This window comes from Oncorhynchus kisutch, linkage group LG13, assembly GCF_002021735.2.
Source record: "Oncorhynchus kisutch isolate 150728-3 linkage group LG13, Okis_V2, whole genome shotgun sequence".
NCBI lineage: Eukaryota > Metazoa > Chordata > Actinopteri > Salmoniformes > Salmonidae > Oncorhynchus > Oncorhynchus kisutch.
In genome coordinates, this window is record NC_034186.2 from 43205783 (window position 1) to 43223456 (window position 17674).

The 17674-nt window shown below is 43.2% G+C and overlaps 1 protein-coding gene across 2 annotated transcripts in view; it reads right to left on the reverse strand.

The window, feature by feature from the left end:
- The window catches only part of LOC109902324 (rab GTPase-activating protein 1-like), a 162881-nt gene extending 154231 nt beyond the window's left edge, over window positions 1-8650 (reverse strand). The window contains exon 1 of one of the 2 annotated variants that reach the window (XM_031786311.1): window positions 8555-8649. The gene's annotated coding sequence lies outside the window, so the exon portion shown is untranslated. Of the gene's footprint in view, window positions 1-8554 lie in introns of both variants that reach the window. The other variant, XM_031786313.1, reaches the window with a different exon arrangement.
- Window positions 8651-17674: the final 9024 nt, after the last annotated feature.

The window sequence follows — 17674 nt, forward strand, 5'->3', positions numbered from 1 at the left end:
ACTGTTACAGCAGTGTGACAGGTTAGGACAACTCGATTTACTCTTATAGAATGTTAGGAACCGTTACAAGCAATTTAACCTGTAGGCCTGCCTCTTATCTGTGACTGTGTTGCCCTTGTTATGCTGAGCACAAGTGTAGAAAGTGAAAGGCTTTTGGCACTGCCATTGACCAGTCCTACATTTTGCCCTGGAAGCTTTAGCAAACAAGTCACTTTTACAATCCTGTCTTTTTTTAAATTGTGTAAGTGCAATCCTGTCTACACACCTTAATATTTTTCTGCGCAATATGGAATGTTAATTTAGGAGCACCAGTACGCCTAGAAAATTGATGTGTTCTAGCTTTATTACCTCAACTATCTTTCATTGTGGTCCCAAATTAATTTTTGGGCGCTTCAAATGTTTCTACTTAGGTACACACGTGCTCCCTGTAAAGAAAGTCTGCGTAGTGCCCTGGTGATATTAGGCTCGCCTTTAGACAGCTGGCCTCCTCTGTAGGCCTAGTTTCAAACTTGTCTGTGTGTGGTTACCTGAACTAACAGCTTCACAAGTTCACTCACACATTCATTACTGCACACACAGTACAAGCTATCTGAGGGGCAAATCCAGGCCTTTGCTACAGTAGGCCAACTACCCATCTTACATCGTTCACTACAGTTTAGACCTATACTTACATTAGGGAGTGGTGAAAACAATTGACATCAATAGACCTTACCACATAAGACAACACTTGAGCCATTTAACTAGTCTAACTGGTTGTGTGGGCAGAGGTTTCCCTTTAGTTTCTGCCTTACAGGTGAAACTGCCTCCTTGTACTGCCCCAATAAGACAAGAAGCTCTAAACCCAAAACGTTCATCGGTTACACCCATTTAGGCTAAGGTGTTGATCTTTAGGTAAGCTAGATCATCCAATGATAGCCCACGCTTCAAATGCACATGACTAATAGAGCTAGGCAGCCATAGTTGCAAGTACAGGGACAAATTATACAAAGATTAGTCATCTAGCCTAAACATTTCACTCGGTTTTGGTTATCAGAGCAAAATAAAACCATACCCAAGAGTTCCCTAACTGGCGGCCAGCAGGTCGAATTTGGCCCATGGGTGGTTTTATTAGGCTTCCGTCTAAAACGATTGAGCTGATCCATCTAGGTTATTCAAGGCAAGTCTAAATCCTTTTAGGTGGGGCAACAACGTTTCATTGGCCTTGCATCCCTATCCAGTTGTGATATAAAAATATTTATTTATTTAACTAGGCAAGTCAGTTAAAAACATATTCTTATTTACAATGACAGCATACCAAAAGGCCTCTTGCGGGGACGGGGGCCTGGGATTAAAAATAGGTTAAAAAATATAGGACAAAACACTCATCACAACACTACATAAAGAGAGACTTAAAACAACAATATAGCAAGGCAACACAACATGAGAACATGGTAGCAGGACAAAACATGGTAGAAACATTATTGGGCACAGACAACAGCACAAAGGGCAAGAAGGTAGAGACAACGATACATCACACAAAGCAGCTAAAACTGTCAGTAAGTGTCCATGATTGGGTCTTTAAACAAAGAGATTGAGATAAAACTGTCCAGTTTGAGTGTTTGTTGCAGCTCGTTCCAGTCGCTAGCTGCAGCGAACTGAAAAGTGGAGTGACCCAGGGATGTGTGTGCTTTGGGGATCTTTATCAGAATGTGACTGGCAGAACGGGTGTTGTATGTGGAGGATGAGGGCAGCAGAAGATATCTTAGATATGAGGGAGTGAGGCCTAAGAGGATTTTATAAATAAACATCGACCAGTGGGTCTTGTGACAGGTATACAGAGATGACCATTTTACAGAGGAGTAGAGTAGTAGAGTACAGTGGAGTAGAGTGCAGTGATGTGTCCTATAAGGAGCATTGCTGGCAAATCTGATGTCAGAATGGTAAAGAACATCTAGCCGCTCGAGAGCACCCTTACCTGCCGATCTATAAATGATGTCTCCGTAATCTAGAATGGGTTGGATGATCATCTGAATCAGGGTTAGTTTGGCAGCTGGGGTGGGGTGAAAGAGGAGCGATTACGATAGAGGAAACCAAGTTTAGATTTACCCTGCAGCTTTGATAAGAGAAGGACAGTGCACCGTCTAGCCATACTCTCAAGTACTTGTACAAGGGGACTACCTCAAGCTCTAAACCCTCAGGGGTAGTAATAACACCTGTGGGAAGAGGGGCATTCTTCTAACCAAACCATGACCTTTGTTTTGGAGGTGTTCAGAACAAGGTTACGGGTAGAGAAAGCGTATTGGACACTAATACCATACCCAAACCGGACACCATCGTGCACAAATTGATTTTGTCCCCCCCACACCAAACGCGATCACGCAGGTTTAAATATCGAAAACTCTGAACCAATTATATTAATTTGGGGACAGGTCAAAAAGCATTAAACATTTGTGGTAATTTAGCTAGCTAATTTGTCCTATTTAGCTAGCTTGCTGTTGCTAGCTAATTTTTCCTGGGATATAAATGTTGAGTTGTTATTTTAGCTGAAGTGCACAAGGTCCTCTACTCTGACAATTAATCCACACATAAAAAGATCAACCAAATGGTTTCTAGTCATCTCTTTCCAGGCTTTTTCTTCTTTGGACTTTATATGGCAATTGGCATCTAACTTTCATAGTATTACCACGACGACCGACCGAACTCAGTTCATGAGTATCTGCTTCTATAAACCAATGAGGAGATGGGAGAGGCAGGACATGCACTTGCACTAAAATAGAACTGACTTCTATTTTAGAGCTAGGCAACGCAGACGCTCGTTGCGCGCGCGAGCAGTGTGGGTGCAATGATTGAATAACATGTATGTGTATAAATGGAGGAGAGCTTCCTGCTGCCTGAGCTATGTTGTTGATGTAAATTGAGAAGCACGTGGGGCCTAGGATCGAGCCTTGGGGTACTCCCTTGGTGATAGGCAGTAGCTGAGACAGCAGATGTTCTGACTTTATACAATGCATTCTTTGAGAGAGGTAGTTAGCAAACCAGGCCAAAGACCCCAATACTCCTTAGTCGGCCCACAAGAATGGAATGGTCTACAATATCAAAAGCTTTGGCCAAGTCAATAAAAATAGCAGCACAATATTGCTTAGACTCAAGGGCAATGGTGACATCATTGAGGACCTTTAAGGTTGAAGTGACATCCATAACATGAGCGGAAACCAGATTGCATACCCAAGAGAATACTATAGACATCAAGAAAGCCAGTCAGTTGATTATCAAAAGTGTTTGAAGAAATTGTCAATAAACAGGGCAAAATAGAAACAGACCTATAACAGTTAGGATCAGCTTGATCTAAGGATGGGTAAAGTCTATCTAAAGCCCTACAGCCCGGGGCTATGACATCATCCTGAGTTCCTGTGGAGAGCGAGGCTTGCTGCTTGGTTACAGCAACTGGTGACAGCAACTTTCCTGCCTCTGGGAAATAAGTTGCAGTGAAGTGGGGAACACACAGGTCTGTCACTTCTGCATGGCCTGCCTGACACCAGTTGACTAAGAGTGCATCTTCTAGCTAGAAAACAGGGTGAGAAACAGAAACCTCAGAAGGAAAGGAAGAGGGTAGACAGAGTGAGTAAGCATTTGAGCACTGCATGTAGCTTTTCTCCAAGCAGCGTTTTTGCTTCCAAAGAATAGCAAACTACTGCTGCTAGGCCCATGTACTTAAAATATCCGAATATTAGCGTACCATTTCTAGTTGTAGATTAAGCCACATAATGTTGAGACCTCCCTAATAATAACTTTTCAGCTGGTTTGCACAACATTGTTCAGTCTTGGCTCATGACTTTATACTATAACCCTTGACCCAAGTGATGTAATTTAAGCCTAAACTTGAGTTGTCTGCCTGTGTGTGTGAGAGAGGCACTTTGCAACTGTGGTTAACATTTAAAGGGGTACTTCAAGATGTTCGCAATAAAGCCCTTTTTCTACTTCCCCAGAGTCAGACGAACTCATTTCGTTAACGCAACTGCTAACTAGCATGCTAGTAGATACCATAGACGTCACGTCATTGTGCTAATGCTAGTTAGCATTGGCTTGCAAAACTACCTCCAACTTTGTTTATACTGGATGCAGATACATAAACCCGGTATCGATGAGTTAATCTGACTCTGGGTGAAGTAGATAAAGGGCTTCATTACCAAAATCCCGAAGTACCCCTTTAAAATGCAAACACATCAGGTGCTGCAGAAGTGTGAACCTACAGTACAGTAGCTAAAGGTCTCATGTTCAGTAGAATAAACAACTCCACTACTGTATTTGTTCTTCTGGTATAAGGTCACTAAGACTTGTGAAATAAGGTTGTATGCACTGCACTACCTGATACAGTCAGGGTGCTGAGGTAGCTCTATAGAGCTTGCTGTCCTCATGTATACAGTTAACAACAGTAAGTACAGTTCTTATACAGTAACATTCTGTCTTAGCTCATAACATTGGAGAAGAGTTCTAGTTAAGGATGAGGCAAATGACTACCTGTTTAGCACCATGTGTTCCACATTGGAAGGTATGTACGTAATCTGTAGACTGTTCTGATTAGGAGGTCCTCGTTTGCGTCGGCGAGCAGTGCACAAGAAATAACTCAATCCAATTGTTAGAAGCTAACAATTGGATTGCCCCCTCCAAATAAAAAACAAACATGGATGTCAATGTCTGCGCGCATACACGCCACACTGCCCATATTGCGAGGCTGATTAGCTAGGGCAAACTGGTGTAAAACACAAAACAGTGTGCGTGCAAAGCGAGAACAGCATGGAGTCCATGTTTGGTTTGGATATAATTAATTATTTCATGAGCACTGCTCTGTGATGAAAACAAGGTCATCCTAATCAGGACCGTCTACCATTGGCGGATATAGGCTCGGATGTGGGAAAAGTGTCACCAAGCAACCAAAGGCACAGGGTGTCAAATTACTTGCAAGGTGGGTATATGTTACCAGACCAGAGTTCAACTCAGGTCTAAAATACAGCACCTACGGTGGCCTAGTTTATCTTCGGATTGAATGATCTCATAAATGTCATCTTAAAATGACATGCCTATACTACAGACTGTTTTTGCAGGTTATAGTGCATTCTCAGCTGTGTATGACAACTCTCCTCCCATGAGCTAGCTACCAAACGACAGACGGACAATGTAGAAAGTTACCATCAATGTCTAGAAGTTTCAGTGAAACTAAGCTAAGTATAGGTGTGGAGGTTTTCTGAGTATCTCAGTAGAGGTTTTCGGCTGTTAGTTTCACCCACGGTTGCATGTAAAACTACAATTCCGATTCTGCCTTTCAACATTTAGGAACGGCAATCATTGCTTGCAATACTGTTTTCGAAACATATGCCCCTTATCTTTCATATCGGCGAGATAGAACCTTACAAATACAAAAATATACACTTAGCTAGCTACTGTGTCAGATTTACACAGATCCATATTATGTGTGTACTCTTCCTCCCCAGATATGCTTAATGTTACACACAGGTGTTCTGAGCAAGATATAAGTTATGTTTGAATACCCATACTAACATACTGTATACTACATACTATTAGTTTATTTTAGTATACTCTAAATTAACAGTATCCTTTCAGTTGAGCGTACTTGCGCTTCACTTGTCTACTTGAAGTTAATGCTGTTGCTATGCAAACTCTGCTAGCTTGTTAGCATGGCAAATTACTAGCTAGACATTTTACGACTTCAGGTGTGTTATTAAATTCAATCTGGAGTGCCAGAGTGCGCTCTTGATGTTCGTAAATTCAGAGCATTTTCAGATTGTTCGTTTGTAAATTCAGACCGTTTTGCTCTCGGAGCATTCAGAGCGCACACTGCCAGGCAGTCACAAGCCAATTGGCTAACTAACGTTAAAAAAACCTGATTCAAATTCGACACAAACCTTCAAATAGGTTTGTAATCACACAATATAGCAGCGTTTAGGTCATATAATTGATTCTGTTGGAAAGGCGAGAAATTGTGCTTTACAATGGTATTGACATTACAGTTGATCTGGAAGTATTATGTTTTGGGGCGCTAAAATAAGGGCAATTGTACGGACCAAGGCGATGTACGAGTTTACGTGGGTTTACGTTACTTCCAGACACAAATGAGAGAACACCTCACTCTGACCATTTTACTCACCATAGCAGAGCTGGTTAGGCTGTTTTCATGTTATCCAGAGTGTTGGTGACCGTAACTGTGCTGCTGGCAACAATTGAATTACTTTTTTTGCCGCCGTTTTACAGACACCAGCCATATTCAACTGGTGTTGAGTGTTCATAAATACATCAGTTATTCTGTGCTCTGGCACACCTACTCTCAGACGAGGGTGCTCTGAAATCGCAGTAGATAACCCGTGTGAATTTACGAACAGACCTGAATGTCCATTGAGAACGCAAGACTATACCACTTAGTTCAACTAAGAATGACGGGAATCATCAAGTTAATAAAAGTTGGGTAGTTAGAGAGCATATAGCTAATATACTGGCCAGTTTGATGTATCAGTGGCCAAGTAACGTTAGGTAGTTGGCTAACATACCGGTACATAATGCAGTAATGATATAACGTAAACTCATGTAAACACGTACATCGCCTTGATCCGTACAATTGCCCTTATTTTAGCGACACAAAAACGTAATACTTCCAGATCAACTGTAAAATCAATACCACTTTAAAGCACAATTTCTCCCCTTTCCAACAGAATCAATTACATGACCTAAACACTGCCCGTTACTGCATAATTCAAGCAGGCAATGAAGCCCGTCGGGTCTTTTTAAAAATGGCGGGTGAGGAAACAAAACTAATGCGTGATAGTGAGAAGGAGAGATGTCGTGTGGGAAATTTGCTTTTTTTCACTCGATCTGTCCAACTTATCACCTTATCGCCTCTAAAATGTAAATAAAACACTATAAATAGTTTACATAATGTGTCATTACATACCTATTTGAAGGTTTGTGTCCATTTTGAATCGGGTTTTTAGGGCGGTGCTAAAGTGATCATAGAAGTAAACAGAGGCTTTGAGAATGATGATCGCATGCAATGATGACGCAAAAATGACTAGGTATCCCCCCCTTACTGTCCAATTCTTGTTTTTAAAGGATGAGAGAAGTGCTACACCTGGTGGAAAGATATTGTAAGACAGAAATAGTTGCTTTATGCGTGCTGTACGTTACGACATGACACGTCTAGATGTAACGGAGGGTCCGTTTTTTCAACTTTTCTCCAATACTATAGAGCCATTACCATGTCAATCAACGCTTGAATAGAAACCTAGTTCACACTCCCGATTTTGAAGTCAACACAGTCGCTACAGTCCCATTCGTTTTCTTTGTAGCCTCATTTGAATGTTACGGTTGCGCACATTTGTACGGAATGGGGTGAGTTTAAGTTACTACACGGGTGGTAAGGAGAGCGTAGCTAAGAAATTGTCTGCCAACATAATGCGTAAGGTAACTTATTTGAAAAGTCATTACATTGCAAAACATTTTCTTAACATTTCTCATAATTAGATAAAGCAATTAATTACTATTCACTGTCGTTTGACTTGGGCTGCATATTTTCCTGAATTTCTTCAAATCTGAAAACGAAGTGAAGCCACGCCTATTTTCTGAAGAATTGCATTATGGGCCCTAAAAGCACAGAAATAGTGTCCACTGCTTGTATACTTTGTATTTTGGCGGATGTAGTACGACATCCGGGAACTTTCGGCATACTAACTAGATACTCAATTTAGGTCACAAATAGTACGGTTAGTATGAGTATTCGACACATATAGATAACACAGGTGGTCAGCTCAGTCTCCTGTAAACAAGGGCTGTAGTAACATGAAGATATGGCCGTGTGGGAACACTAACCCTATAAAAGGTGTAGTCATTTAAATAACCTTTTGTGATTTCTCGTAGATTTTAAAAGATAACTATCTACGTTCCTTGTGTTTCCAAACCCGTACCTTATTAAGCGATGCATGTCAACGTTTTGAGCAAGCGTGGGGACCTAAACAAACGCCCCCGGGAATAAGACACCTTCATCAATAGGAGCTAAAGCTAACGTTAGCGTCTATACTAAGTTAGATAACTAGCTAGCCTCTCAAAACTAATAAACTAGCCATTAAGCTAGCAAGTACTTCGTATAAAAGCATGCCACAATTGTGATGTTGCAAGCTAGCGACGTTACATTTTGATGTATTAGCGAAAATGACAGTTTAACACTTAAAATATCATGCAACGTGAATGTAAAATCAGGGCAGTCACAACATAACGTTAGCGTCATTTGTGAAAGCACACATACTGGGCAACAGGACGTGCCTGCTGGCTATCTGTGCTAGCCAATGAGGAGGTATAAAGAATTAGCTAGCCATGCTAATGGTTTGGCTAACGCTAGCTAGCCTGCGAATGACTCAAAACAGCTCACCCACCAAATTTAAGTGGTGAATACTCGCGCAAGAAATAAAGTAAAAACAAAGTCACAACTAAAATGTCAGTAAGAATATCATATTGCCATTTTCATCACACGCAATTGTCGAAGCTAAATGTCTTCAGAAGGTAGATAACTTACTTGTTTAGAGTGACCGCCTCCGGAGGAGTAGCTGTCAAGTTGCAGCAGCAAGACAATCACTGTGAGGCACACACACACCTGTGTGACGCTAGCTACGATAAGGATTAGCGATTTGCCTTAAAAATAAAAGTCCACATTTGAAAGTGATTCAAACCGATACGAATAGTGGAATCATGCCATATTTGGACTGCGTAATGCTAAACAACGTCGGAATGTTAAATAAATTCAACTAAATACAATAAGTAGTTCATTTGACACAATACAAGTAAAAATTGGTTGAAATCGCACAGTGGATGTTTTAGACTTTAGAATTATATTGTGGGCACACTTACAGTATATGCACTGAAGAGCCTAACCTATGGTTGTTGCACCCATGAAATGGTGTAAGCCTACTCAGTGACACTCGCATAGCACAACTGTGAGTTTACACACATATTAGCGTCTTAGCTTTTATTGCAGGGATCACCTTTCCAGTCAGTCCATTGGGTGTATTATTATTAGACCTTTATTTCAACAAGGAACACAGACTAAGACCGAGGTCTCTTTTACAGCTGGGCCCTGCGTGTACATGTTTACATGTCCTGTGTGAATCTAAGTGTGCGTTCTCTAATTCTCTCCTTCTCTCTTTCTTTCTCTCTCTCGGAGGACCTGAGCCCTAGGACCATGCCCCAGGACTACCTGACATGATGACTCCTTGCTGTCCCCAGTCCACCTGGCCATGCTGCTGTTCCAGTTTCAACTGACCTGAGCCCTAGGACCATGCCCCAGGACTACCTGACATGATGACTCCTTGCTGTCCCCAGTCTACCTGGCCATGCTGCTGCTCCAGTTTCAACTTCCACCTGACTGTGCTGCTGCTCTAGTTTCAACTGTTCTGCCTTATTATTATTCGACCATGCTGGTCATTTATGAACATTGAACATCTTGACCATGTTCTGTTATAATCTCCACCCGGCACAGCCAGAAGAGGACTGGCCACCCCACATAGCCTGGTTCCTCTCTAGGTTTCTTCCTAGGTATTGGCCTTTCTAGGGAGTTTTTCCTAGCCACCGTGCTTCTACACCTGCATTGCTTGCTGTTTGGGGTTTTAGGCTGGGTTTCTGTACAGCACTTTGAGATATCAGCTGATGTACGAAGGGCTATATAAATAAATTTGATTTGATTTGATTTGGTTTACACATACAGTTTAGGTGCAATGATTAAGAAACTACACAAAACTATCACAGATAACACAAAAAAAATACAACAGCAGATTATTACATTTACACACAGGTTATTCCCCTAACAGCACAAGAACTTGCATTACCCGAAACAGTTACAAGCAGTACAAAAATAAAAATCCTCCAATAAACATTTTAAATGGGCAACAGGGGGTCAAGAGTCTCAAGTTTAAGTTTAGTCTGCAGGCTATTCCATAGGCAAGGAGTGTAACAGGAAGAGGCAGCCATACCCAACTCTGTGGAAATCACATGGCCCTCAAGTGTAATCCATGCTTGAGACCCGGTTTTAGGAATTCTAATTCTAAAATTGATGAGTGATGATAAATAACACGGTAGTTTATTCAGAACTGCTTTATAGACAAACACTAGAGCGTGTTGTTCTAGGTAATATCCCCATAATCTATAACAGACATAAAAGTAGCTTGCACAATTTGTCTTCTATTTGTAGGGGACAAACATGTCCTGTTTCTATAGAGGAAGCCTAGCTTGATTTTTAGCTGTTTACAAAGTTTGTGAATATGCATTTTAAAAGACTGTTTATCATCCAAACATATCCCTAAGTATTTATATGCAGAGACCTGATTCATTCGAGAACCATCTAAGCTCGTAAAGTGCAAATTTTTAACCAACTTTTTGAACCTATTAAAAATAATAAAATGTGTTTTCTTTGCATTTAAAACAAGTTTCAGCTGTATAAAAGACCCTTGTAATATCTTAAAATCTGTCTCCAATAGTGATAATGCTTGGTCAGCCGTTGAAGCGATAGAGTACATGAGTGTCATCAGCATATAAATGAATTTGACACTTTCTTATCTCATCACCGATATTGTTTATGTAGAGAGTGAACAGTAATGGACCAAGCCTTGTGGGACCCCTTTAACCAACTCCAATGGCTCCGACTGGATGCCGTCAACTCTAACAGCCTGACTTCTATCCTTTAGATAGTCATGAAACCAATGACAGGCATCCAATCCCAGTCCTATTGACGACAGCTTATCCAAAAGTATCGCATGGTCTACAGTGTCAAAAGCTTTAGACAAATCTATGAACAAGGCGGCGCAGTACTTTCTATTATCTAGGGCATTAGTAATATAATTTACAACACGTACAGTGGCTGTAATAGTACTATGTTTAGGTCTGAAGCCAGATTGATTACTAGAACAGTTTAAAAAGATTGTAGTTGCCTATTCACCAATGACTCTAGAATTTTAGCCAAACAGGAGAGCTTAGAGATGGGCCAATAATGATCCAATTCACTGCCATCACCTCCCTTGAGGAGTGGTGAAAAAAAAGCTGTTTTCCAAGATTTAGGAATCTTGCCTACAACAAATGTTTGATTAAAGATATGCGTCACTGCATTAGCAATAATAGGTGCCACACACTTGAGTAGATATGGATCCAGATTGTCAGCGCCTAATGATTTCTTAGAATCTATAGCAGATAGTGCAGATAAGACCTCATTTTCTGTGACTTTTTGAAAATTAAAAACCGGCTTACTGTTTTCCACATTAGTATTAGGCATTCATGTTGCGCTTTATAAACGGTGATGTTTGAGCCCTGAATTCTGATTTGGCTGAATGCCATGGTATATCAGACTGTATACCACGGGTATGACAAAACTTTTAGTTTCACTGCTCAAATTATGTTTCTAACCAATTTATAATACCAATATGGCTCCTCTCGGGTTTGTGATATATGGCCAATATACCGCAGCTAAGGGCTGTGTCCAGGCACTCCGCAACAAGAACAGCCCTTAGCCGTGGTATATTGGCCATATACCACACCTCCTCAGGCCTTATTGCTTAGGTATAGCCTAGCCTATGGATGTTGCATAGCCAACTCAATGACACTCACAGAACACAATTCCAGTCAGCCTGTTGGTTATTTTTGTGTTATTTTTGTTTGAGTAGGTTGATACTCCATTTCATGGGTGCAACATCCATAGGTTAGTTAGGCTGTGCAGTGCATTTAAGTATTCCCCAATGCAATTCTGGAGTGTAATACATCCACAGTGCAATTACAACAGATATTTACATTTCTGGTGTCAAATTAACAAATTATAGTTTTTTTGTTGAATTTATATAACAGTATTCCGACCCTGTTTAGCATTATCTAGTCAAAATATGGCATTTCCACTTACTCTATGTGTCCGTTTTAAATAACTTTCAATTGGTGACTTTTATTTTGAGGGCGAACCTCAAATTCCACTATTGTGGCTAGCTTCACATATGTGTGTGGTACAGCTCCTCCGCGAGCCCACCGGTTCCATGCACGTTCACGGCGCAGTCACTGCTCCAGGCGCAAGGCACGAGAGCGAGCCCGTAGTCTTGGCTTTATTGCACCCGTTTCATTCGGATGGTCAAAGGTGGTGGTGTGATGTACTCAGTGGCGATTTGAGCATGTAAATCTTGGTGGGGCAAACAACCAAAAATGTTGGGGATGCATGCCAGCAACGCCACAATATATTAATTGCACTATAATGGTGACAAAATGTGCCCACAAACTGTTAGGGCCTACATAAAGCTGTCCCAACACCTTAACACTGTTACACCTGGCTATCAGCGGAGCCTTGTTTGGCAGCAAAACAGTCAATTCAGCCTCATTTACTGCCTTTAAAAAAAACATAGCTGATATGGCTGACTTGCTTAAACAGATGTGGTTTCTACTGACAATTGAGCTGTACAAACTATGGCATAATGGGACGACAAGCAAATAAGAGGCAATCCATTAGTTTGATTAAGACAATGTGCGAGCTAGGACAAATGTAGTCCATATAACTATTTGTTTAGCACTTTTGAAATGTACAGCGACAGAATTCAGAACATGGGCCATTCTTAGTGTTCTCCCTGTACACCAAGTCAGAACCTTTTGATAAATAAAGGGGTCATATTTGCCGCTAATGAAAGCTCTTACAATATTCAATGATTACATTTCTCTAAAACTGGTTATAGGCTACATGTGCACCACTAAGTCAGAAAGTAGGTGAAATTAACAGGGGAAAATAGACAAAACTATTAGGTTGAGGCACATGGGCTACTAACAGCTTACTACACAACATACACTTAGTATTCATTTCTTAGCCCCAGTATACATATCTCCCTGGCATATTACATAATTTATGCAGCAGTGTACAATACATTTTTGGACTCACCTTGTTGTGCTGTGCTCACTTGATTAGGAAGGTGGAGCAGCAGTCCTTCATTGGCCATTCTTTGGATTTATGGTGCTTTCAAGACAAATGGGAACTCTGGAAAAAAACGAGGTTGAATCATGATGACGTCAGTGATCTTCAGGTCGTAGCTCTAGAAAGAGGCCCAAGTTCCCAACTTACAATTTTGAGTTAGATGACCATTCAGAACGTATTGTCCCAATCGGAGCTAATTTTTTCCCCATTCGTTCCTAGGTTTTGGCCTTTCTAGGTATTTTTTCCTAGCCACCGTGCTTCTACACCTGCATTGCTTGCTGTTTGGGGTTTTAGGCTGGGTTTCTGTACAGCACTTTGAGATATCAGCTGATGTACGAAAGGCTATATAAATAAATTTGATTTGATTTGATTTGAGTTCCCAGTTGTCTTGAAGTCGTTGAAGTCAGATTTCCCAGTTCCGAGTTAACGGTTGTTTTGAGCGCGGCAGAAATCAGACTATATTGACAGCATGGCCAATGTTGAATGTTTATCATTTTAAGCTTGTAAAAGAGACCCTTAAACCCAGATTTGAGACCACACACCCACTCCACTGAATTGCAGGCTAGTGATTGCTTTGCAATGTTTGCAGTTTGCCACTGATTCCTTCCAAACCACTCATTGTTGAATTTGCGATTTCCAACTTGTTGTGTAATGTTTATATACAATGGCCGATGAGAACCGATACGTTTTATCTATAATTTATCTACATTATTTCTCTGTATATGACAAGGATTAAAAAGGATTTGCCGGTAGATTGTCGACTTCATTCATGATGTTGACTGCTAGCTAAGATTTTGAAAGTATGATGCTGACATGATCAGTCCAATCAAAGCTACTGAAGATAAAATGTGATTTGAGGTCATTTTATCTCTGGCCAATGAACTTGTGCCTTCTTGGATGGGCACTTCTAATGTAACTCTATGGCAGCACCCAAGGGGCATGAATTTTCTCTTTCAGGTATTCGTTTCGGTGTTTCACTTATGAGATACGTCCCCAGCGTATTAGTGAGAAGCCTTTATTACGCTACGCCAGCCATGTCTGGGAAGGGTGTCCCTCCTACCTTATAAAAGGCCGAACGCAGCATCTCTGAGTCATTCAAAATCCTCTTCTCACTTTTCATCAGAAAGCTTACCTCGACGCTACTGCATTTTCCAGAAAGAGCTAAACTGTCCACAGACGTGAGCTTACAACTCACTCGCCGGGCGCTATTCTCGGGACTCTCTATTTTCCTTTTCCTTCACCATAGCTAAAGGAGGATTATTCAAGGGAGAAACGGGTACAGCTGTGACACGGCTAACTCATTCACAACCAAGTTAGCCGTATCCAAACAGTGACTAGACACTGGAAAAGCTAGGCACCACGCTAGCTATCTTTTTTTTTTTTTTTACTTTGGCAAGAAAAGTTTTTACTAGCTACACCGAGCTATCTTTTATAATCTGTCCTTCGGTATTCGGCTATCACACCGAGAGCCATCGTTGGAGATAGCTAGCGATTAGTGGGTTATCGGACTAGCCTACCACGCTAGTTTTTTTCTGACAACTAAAAACATAGCATCCAATCTATGGCGACAAAAGCATCTGACACTCCAAAAGAGGAGTATCTCCCTGCACGAATCTGCTCCTGTGGAAACAAGATATCTGCCAAAGACACCCACTCGGTGTGCTCCGCTTGCCTTGGGCTGGAACATGCACAAGAAGCATTAGACTCCCCCGGCACCTGTCCACACTGTGCTTTCTCCACTCTGAAGAGCCTCCGGTCGCAGGCTAACACGCCAATCTAGCCTGAGTCAACAGGACCCTGATATGGGGGCCGGCGTCAACGATGGCTCACCAGAGGCGATGGAGCGATGGCTAGCGCAAGCTGGGGCAACCAGCTTGACGCCATTTCCCCGCTGTTGGAAGACTCCAGCAATGACCTTATGACCCGCCTGCTGGGCTTCCTGAGTGGAGACAACGACTCCACAAGGTTTTCCGACACCCTCCTTTCGGAATCATCGGCGGGAGATGAAGACTCCTTCATCCCCTCAGGCCAGGCCACCAAGCCTCCTGCCCGGGGAATCCCAAACCGGTCACGCAGAGGTGTGGATCTGCAGGACGTGTGTAAACTCGCTGCAAATAAACTGGTGATTCCCTGGCCCAAAGCAGTAGCAGAGACCACCACGTCCCACTACAAAGGTAAGAGGATACCCAAAGCTAAATGAGCCTGGAGTACACCTTTCTCCTCCAAGAACCCTGTTCAAGGGTGGGTTGGTGTTGGACTGTGTTAACATGACGGGGATTGTGCTTGCCCACATGCCCCCCATCAAACCCCTGGTGGCTTCCCATCTACACCCCAGCAAGAAGTTCTCCATAACCTCGACTGGCCCCACCTTACCTACCAAGAACGAGCGCTTCCAGTTGTCTGTGACAGAGAAGGTCTACAGGTCTGTCACCACATCGGCGAGGGCTCTCCGCACCGCCCCGGTGATTTCGGGATACCAAGCTGAGGTACAGGAGGAGCTAGTGGTCACAACGGAGCCGGGTCTATGGGATGAGATCTTTATTGCCACAGAACTCAACCTGCGTCTGCTCAAGGCCGCTGTCCAGGCGTCAGGAAGAGCAATGGGGCTCATGATATCCCAGGTAGTAGAGAAGAGATAGTAAGAAGCTGAAGATCCTGGATGCTCCAGTATATCCTAACGGCCTTTTCGGTCCCACCGTCGAGATGTAACGGTGCGAGGACAAAAAGATGAAGGGTCTGCCTGCCCAGGAAGACACAACCCAGTGCCGCCCCTGTACCTCGCCGCACCATCACCCAGGCTGCAGCAGGTTGACCTCCCCCGCCCTTTAAGATCCCCAGACCCCATCCCCCCAGGCTGCGAACCCAGGGCAGCAGAGAACCTTGGACCCTAAGGGCCCCTGGTCTAAGAAGCCTCCCTTCCCACCCATGGCACCAAGGGGCCAGCCTGCCCCTAACTACACCCAGGGGTCAGGAGGAAGAAGCAAATGGCCTAGCGATGTCCCCATTGCCAAAGAAGGGAGAACAGCCTCCCCCAAGCGCTGTTCTATCCCCTCTGCCAATCCTGAGCCTTGATCCAGGGTGCAAGTTCCCAGGTACTTCAGTCGGTGGTGACAGGGTACAACCCAAAGAGGAGAAGAGACAATGCTCAGATGGATGCTCCTACAAAGCCCCCCTCTTGTCTCACAAACACACCCTAATGTCAGTTCACATAAAAAATGTTCATACTAGGGTGTGAACAAACAGGGTGCCTCCCTATTGTAGTATCTGGGATCTACATCTGTTTATATTAGTTACTGTGCTGTTACTAAGCAGTAATGCATTACGGCAGTGTTAAGTTACTACACCTAATAGGAAATGCACATGCGCACTGAGGTGCCGGGAACTGTAGAGCATGAGGGGTTTTGACTAAACGAAAACTAACTGTACTCCCATCTCCTGCCTGGTCATTTCTCCACAACACAAACATTACACCTATAACGCCACCAGAGGGAACTACCACTCTTTATGTGGTGACAGGCCACATAAGTGTGCTCCCGCTACGAGCCAGACGGACATGCACAGTGCGTTGCAGACATTCGTACACCCTCCCCCTGATGGAGGGTGCTGCTACACCATCTATGGGGGAAAGCCCGGTCAGCCCTTGGAGCGGAGAGAGAATTGGCGGGCATGCGCAGTGTCAAATTGAGTACAGGGGACAATAGACAGAGGGTACAGACTACAATTCGCTGTCATCCCGTCCTGATTCAAGGGGTGCGACCCACGAGGGCAGAACAATCAACGGGGAATGGGGACCCCATCTCCGTTCTACTCACATAAACTGCCTGGAACTCCTTGCAGTGTCCCTGGCATTAAAGTAATTCTTCCCATTTCTGGAGAGTCGTCATGTTCTAGTCAGAACAGACAATACCACTGTTGTGGCTTACATAAACAGACAAGGGGGACTGCGATCCCCTCACTTACACACACTGTCACACAGACTAATTGTGTGGAGCAGTGTGCATCTCCAGTCACTGAGAGCTACTCAGGTACCGGGAGTACTGAATCTGGGTGGAATTTCCAGGGGGAATCCACTATACGGAGAGTGGAAGCTTCACCCGGAAGTAGCCAATCAGGTTTGGATGCACTTCAGCATTCCAGCAGTGGATCTTTATGCATCAATGGAGAATATTCAGTGTCCACTGTTTTTTCCCCGAGGGATCGGAATGCATAGATGGGAGTTGGTGCACGAGTAGACACGCATCCTCCTGTATGCATTCCCCCCACTGGCCCTGATTTCCTCCACCCTAGCTAGGGTGTGGGAGAAGGGGCCATCGCTCATACTAATTGCGCCATATTGTCAGGAGAAAAAGTGGCTAGCAGAGATCACTTGACTACTATGCGGTCATCCGTGACCCTCTCCCCTGCGTGGGGACCTACTATACCAGGCGCGAAAGGAGATTTTCCATCCTCACCCGGAACGGTTGGCACTCTGGGCCTGGACCGTGAATGGTTCAACTTGAACACTGCCGGGCTTCCCCAAAATGTCATTTAGACTATTCAGTGCTAGAGCCTCATCCACCAGGTCACTTTATAATTGTACATGGAAAGTGTTTGAGGAATGGTGCGCTAAATCACAGACCGTGCCATTACAGTGCTCTGTCCAAGGGAATCCTGTCGTTTCTACAGGAGCTTTTTCTCCTATTAAGGTATGTCTAGCAGCTATTTAGGCTTGTCATG